Consider the following 7,329-nt stretch of genomic DNA (forward strand, 5'->3'; position numbering starts at 1 on the left):
CCCTCCCCAAAGAGCCCCAGCCACTCGCACCTGTCGCTCCCAGCCAATCAGCTCCCTCGGAGTCACCTTTCTCCCTCCTGCAAAGAGAGGGCCTCCTCCCTCCCACTGCAACTGCCTCTGGCCAAAGGAACAGCGAGGCCAGGCTCCAGGGCTCCACTTGGGGACTCTCCTTGAAGACAGAGACACACTTTTAGACACAGCATTAGAAACAGCCCAGTGCCCCCCAAAGGCTTCTGAGGAAGTAGGCTGAAGTCTAGGAAAACTCCTGCTGCCAGCTTCTTTCCTTCACTCAGTCTCACAGGGGCTACAAAATCTCTTTACATTATTATTATTATTATTATTATTATTATTATTATTATTATATCTAAATGCATCTTTGAGACTGACTTCTTTCTTTCTGTCTCAAAGGTGCAACATGATCTCTCTACATTATTATTATTATATCCAAATGCATCTTTCAGAATGACTTCCTTCTTTCAATCTGTCTCAAAAGTGCAACAAGATCTCTCTATATATTATTATTATTGTTATATCCAAATACATCTTTGAGACTGACACCTTTATTATTATTATATCCAAATGCTTCTTTGAGACTGACTTCCTTCTTTCAGTCAGTCTCAAAGGTGCAACAAGAACTCTCTACATTATTATTATTATTATTAGTAGTAGTAGTAGTAGTATCTCCAAATGCATCTCAGGAAATAGACCAAAGTCTACAAAAGCTCTTGCTGCCAACTTCTTTCAGTCAGTCAGTCTCAAAAATGCTAAGGGTCTCTCTACATTATTAAGTATTATTATTATTATTATTATTATTATTATTACAGTCACCCCTCCAAGGCTGCAGACTTGGAAATCCGCAGAGGGACGACTGCCATTAACGGCAATGGGGCACCCTATTGAAGCCTATGGGGCTTGTATATGTGTGAGTTTTGGAACTCACCGGGGGGGGGGGGGCAGAACAGATCCCCTGCAAGTTCCAAGGGCCAACTGTATATCCAAATGCATCTGAGGAAGTAGACTGAAGTTGGCAGCATGAACTTTCCTAGACATCAGTCTACTTCCTCAGATGCATTTGGATATGATGATAATAATAATAATATAGAGAGATCTTGTAGCACCTTTGAGACTGACGGAAAGAAAGAAGTTGGCAGCATAAGCTTCCCTAGGCTTCAGTCTACTTCTTGAGCACCAATGAAGCCAACAGGGCATGCCTCTGGTAAGCAAGCTCTTCTAGTACATAAAGCCTTCACTTTATTCAAGTAATTTCCCTTTCATCATCATGCTTCTGAGGAGACATGATGAGGAGGATTGCACTGTGGCTCTGATAGTGTTTAATCTTCCACACAACTCCTTTGAAGAACTGTATACTGCTTGACAAATTTTGTTTTCTTATGGAGTAAGCATTTTAATGTAGAAATGCCCCGTTCCAAAGCTTGTTTGCTACTGCGTTCACTTAATAGCGAATTTAACAAGTGGAAGTTTATCAGCGATCCCTGCCTCTTTTTTCTTTTCCCCCCTTCTCTTGTGCAGAAGGGCAGTAAGTCTAGTGGAAATAGAATACATGGGGGTGTATTTTTCATGTTTTCTCTCAGGGGGAAAATGTGCCAGTCTGAGTAGGATGGTAAATATTGCTTTCATGGTAGAGGTGGGGCTGGAGTAGGATCACATTTTAAAAGGGGGAAGAACTTCTGTCTTTTGAAGAGTTCCAGAACAGAAAACACAGAAATGCAGTGTCTCCATCACAGTGCTACAAATGATTTAAACAAAAAATAACCTTACTCTGTATTAGACTGTCCATACACATAAACATCTAAACAAACACATACATTTGGAATTCAGATTCTTTGTTAAGAAAGCTAGGCTTCTCTTCCCTTTTTTTCTTTTTTGGTGCCATTACTGTGCCTCATCCATTGAATTTTACTGAAGGGGCAGAACCTGGAACTCTCCTATTTTCCCATTGCTATTGCTATATTTTTCTCACTATATAAAATCAGTCAAGTAGGTAAAAACAAAATAGCTCCACATTGTCTTAATTGATAATCAAATGCAATCTCAAACATATCTGCTCAGAAGTAAGTTCTGAGTCTAATGGTGCTTGCATTCAAGTAAGTAGGGATGGTATTCTGAACCTGGAGGTTCAGTGTTTAAAAACCACTGGTAGGTTTATTTGCCATTAATTTATCTACTCTGCCTTTAAAGCCATCTAAACTATTGCCTGTCTTAAGTCTCTAACCAATCAGTTTCATTTGGTGATTCCTATATTCTAGTACTGTATACTGAAAGGGAGAAAAACATCTCTAACTATGTTGTGCATGCCATGTGTAACAGAGTGGAAAATGTGGGCTTTGAAATATGGTCAGCCTGGGCTATCCAATGGAGAGTATTGGTGAGAACTACAGGCCAACTACATCCAGAGGGCAGCACATTCAACTCAATTTATTATGTCCACAACATATACTTACTATGCAGTTCAGTGCATTTCATGCTTATTCTGAAGCAAATCTGTGTCTAAAGACTCGACTGCTTTAGCATTTCTTCATAGCCTCATCAAGTTTCATAGTAAAAGCTTGCTAAACTGGTACCCTTTAAATATTGCTCCCAGTATTTTTAAAAGGCAAGTCTACCTCTTTCTGCAAAAATTAAAATATTTGGGGGGAAAGTAATTCCAAATCTTTTTTTTTTTACTCTCTTGACAAGACTAAACACTAATAGCTGTGAGTCAAAAGCTTTGATATGTAGAGTAACATAGTTGAGGCTGAGTTTCAAAACATAATGGCAACTCACCTCTCTCTTCTCTGTTTCTTGAAGTTCTCTCTTACATCACTAGATTAGTTGCTATTTTGATTAAGCTTCTTGATTGGAAGAACATGGGCCATAGCAGTCTTCTCTGTCAGTGGCTAATTCTGCTGTATCTCTGGATTGATTATCTTTGCTCAAAGTAAGCTGTACACTATCTATTAATTGAAGAGGACATTAATTGAACATGCTACGGATAGAGCAACAAATGGTGTAGAATGTGGAAATGAACTGGACCACTCAAGAAATGTGGATGATTGATTGTGATTTCAAGGAAACAATTAATTTACTGAGCTAATTAAGTAGCCAGTCACCTCATTTATAGCAGCACACACATGTCCTAACACACAGCATAGAACCACTGTGCTAACATTACTAAAGTGGAAAGACTCTTTTGTATATTCAGATTATTTTTTAAAATGTTACCTGTCAATACATCTTTCTATTGTTTCCTTGGTTTGAGGTATAGCAGAGTCTTAACAGGCTTTTTGTCTCAACTTTCTGCTTCTGAAGATTACTACCTGGGTAAATCTGTATTGAACAAAGTGTAATTGTGCTAGACCTTCAGGTTGACTCAAACGTACAGAGACCCTATCACAGGGTTTTCTTGGCAAGAAGAGGCTTCTTATTGCCTTCTCCTTAGGCTGAGAGAATATGACTTGCCCAAGATTGCCCAGAGGGTTTTCACAGCTGAAGGGAGGATTTGAACCCTGGTTTCCCAGAGTCCTAGTCCAACACTGAAACTATGCTGACTCACACTAAACTGTCAACACTATTATTTTCGTAAACGTTTCCTTTTCATCCCCATCTGCCTTGTCATCCCCATCTTCCATCTTTTAAAAACAGAGAAACAAGCAATATATTTGAACTTCTGCATACTTCCAGCAAATAGCTCTTCCAAATCACATGTCTGTCTCACAAATACTTTTTCCTTCGAGACATTTATCTTAGGTCAGAAGGTGATCTCCCAATGGCCTGCAGACATGCAGTTTGAGGTAATGGAGGATCTATTCAGGCATGAAGATCTCCATTTGGATCAAAAACACTTTTTATATTAAGTAAAGAGTTAGAAAAATAAAACAGTGCACTAGGAACCAGCAACTGACTGCAGCCTTCTGTATGGATTAATCTGCGTCTGTGATGTATCCCAACATTTCAGGGCCAAATGCTTGTGCAGAAGAGGATGCCTCTGAGCAACTTCAGACAGTTCTACTCAGAGTCTTGTATATGCCAAACATCGATGGGAGACTTGTCATAATCTGACGTTTGGGTTTTAACCAAATCTGACATGAGAAATTCCATGGAGGACCACTCACTGATAAATATATGGTTTCTGTGACAAAATGGCAGTCCTAAATACAGCATATTGTGAGCTCAAGCTTTCTTTGTAGCAGGACCTCAACTGTGAAACTCCCTCCCTAAGGAACTTAGGCTGGCCCCATATCTTTTAAGTTTCCAGTTGGTAGCGAAAATAGTGCTGATCCTCATAGCATTCAATGTTGGAAGTGGCTGATTTAACTATTTTAAAAATGGATTGATTTTAGACTGCTTTTAGGAGTTTTTAAAGACTTTATTAATGTTTTTTTAAAATTACTTTTGTATTGTTTTAATTTTGAATTGTTTATATTAGTTTTTACCTGTTCATCACCTTGGGACTCCTTGTGGGCTGGGAGGTGATACAGGAACACTTTAAATAAATCAATGAAATAAAAAGAAGCACTGCACTTGCAATGTTTCACTTGTCAGACCGGTTCTAACGCTTTGATACAGTTTGATCCTTCCTAATATAACTTTTGAAATAAGTCAAGTTTAGCACAAGACTGGTTTAGATTAGCATATTCCTCAGTGATTGCAGTTGTTAAGCAGTCCTTGGCTGCAATCCTAGTACTGTATGCACACTTATGGCAAAACAAGTTCTGTTCAATTCAGTGTTGTTTACTTTTAAACCAATGTTAATAGGATTGAGCTGTAACTCAATGAACTCTCAGAGACCGAAACCCACACATGCCACCTCAGACAGAATATTCTTTTAATGTTCACGCAGCATTTATTCATCTAAGGATTTTGAGTAATCAGAATATAAGAAACACCAAGAGCCAGCTTTTCTAATACAAAGGTAAAATTGGTGCAGAACAAAAAAGTAAATGGAAAGGTATAAGAAAGGTAATAGCAACTACAGGCAAAATGGATGTGTTCCTATGTATTACTTCTTTAACAGAAAAATTGATACCAGGGAAATAACATGGAAATAATAATTGGTCACATACCCCTGCCCCCAATAGCAGTTCAAAATGTTCCAGCTAATATTTTATCCCAAAATGCACACATGAAATGAAAGAACCAGGTTGGATAAACATTGTGTAAGTGAACAAAAACATTTTGAACCTTCTAGAGACCATTTAAAATACACCCAAGGATATTTTTCTTTCTTTCACCAGCCTCTATTGTATTTATTTATTGTATTTATACCCCGCTCTTCAGCCACAGGGTCAGACTTATAGATCAATCATTCTTTAACATGTGGGGCAGGCGTGGCCACGTGGGGAAGTTGGTGAAGCATGCTTATGTGCTTTCCCCTTTTCTCTCTGTTTTGCCATTCACAAATTCTGTGTAAGAGATTCTGGAGATAGCTGCTGTTTACCTTGTAAACTGTAGGCAGGCACACAGAGTTATAGAAGGATCAGGAAGAATAAAATCCCACTATTTCCCAGATCAAGCTTTTACTGCATCGTTTATTGCAGACACACTGTTGCAAGGTGGCTGACACACCAGAAGGCTGTGTGTTTTCAACCCTCCTTCACCATCTTTCCAATTCTGTTGCTATTATTTAAATAAAACACCCTAAAGCTTGATCGAGGCTTAGTATGGGCCCAAACAGATAGGCCAAAATAAAGCTGCTTCCGGTCATTTTGGAGGTGTGCTGTTTAAATGACACAGGCATCTTAAGAGGCTGGAGGTTCTGCCAAAGCTGCACTCCAGCCCTTAGGACTGGAGCACGGCTTTAGCATAGCTTCCAGCCTCTTGGGATGCATACATCATTTAAACAGCATACCTCCAAAGTGACCTGAAGCAGCTTTATTTTGGCATGTCTGTTTGGGCCCTAAAGGGGTAGCTGTGCTGTTGCAAAAAGGCTTGGGGAAAAAATTAGGCCTTTGTTATCCATGTGGCGTCCTGGAACCAAACCCCAGCGGATAACAAGGGCCCACTGTACATTTCTATACCGCTTATCCATGAACTCAGTACTCTCTAAGCCAATGCTTCCCAAACCTTGGTCCTTTGGCCAGTGGTCCCCAAACTGTGCTCTTTAAGAGATTTTGGACTTCAGCTCCCAGAATCCCAGACTATTTGCTGACATGGCTGAGGCTTCTGGGAGCTGAAGTCCAAAATCTCTTAAGGGCACTAAGGACTGGAACCACATGCAGGCATCCGACTGATATCTTCAATTGTTTTTCCCCCCTCCTGTTTGGTTTGTAACATCTTGACCTATTGAAGAAACGCATGGAGCCTTGAAAGCTTGCAACAAGTATATTGTGCATTTCAGTTGGCCAATAAAGGTATCACTGATGGATTTTTGTTTGTACACTTGTCCCTCCATATCCGCCAAGGTTAGAGGCACAAGACCCCCGTGAATATGGAAAAGCTGCACATTTACCTGAGAGGACGCCTCTCTAGGAATCTCTAGGTCCTCCAGCGCAACAGACATTGGAGGAGCTACAAAGGCCCAGTAGAGTGGTCTCTCTAGGAACAATCTCTAGGTCTTTCAGTCCAATGTTTAGTTAAAGTTGACCATAGAGTCGCACTGGAGGACCCAGATGTTCCTAGAGAGAACATATTAATCGAACCCGTGAATAACCAAAGCTGCAAGTATGGAGGGATAAGTGTATCATATATCTTATTCATGCATTTATATTGTAGTTATTTATTAGATCCTTCTAGGCACCGCGTCATTGTTATTTGATGTTTGTAATTTGTTGCCTGCCTTATTTCATCGAACCCTTTCCTGAATTATTATGTATTGTTTCATACGTATTATGCTATTATTTCGTAGGATGTATGCAGTGGGCAGGTTTATTTTTTTTATCTATTTTACTGATTGTATGTACAGCGCTATGTAAATCTACAGTGCTATATAAATAAAGCATAATAATAATAATAATAATAATAATACATAAAACCTATTATTATTATTATTATATTTAATTATTAAATATGTTTATTTCTCTATATTATAATATTTTTTGTATTATTATTATTATTATTTATCCAATATATAGAAAAGATGGGGGGCCTTGGAGAAGAAGAGCGCTGCCTGGGATCGAACTCACAACCTTGAGGCTGCAGTACCGGCGTTTAACCACTGCGCCACCAGGGCTTCCTGATGGGCGGGGCTGGAGAGAGAGGCACAACTGAGGCCCTTCGAGGAAGCTGCCGAAAGCTTGCTACAGTCTATCCTACACAGTCTAGCCAACAGGCGGGAGGAGGAGCGGGGAAGCAAGGCGCATGCGCGCATCTTTCTCTGGTGACGGGGGCGCG

This window comes from Sceloporus occidentalis, unplaced genomic scaffold, assembly GCF_023333645.1.
Source record: "Sceloporus occidentalis isolate IW3139 unplaced genomic scaffold, rSceOcc1.0.p SCAF_5, whole genome shotgun sequence".
Lineage (NCBI taxonomy): Eukaryota > Metazoa > Chordata > Lepidosauria > Squamata > Phrynosomatidae > Sceloporus > Sceloporus occidentalis.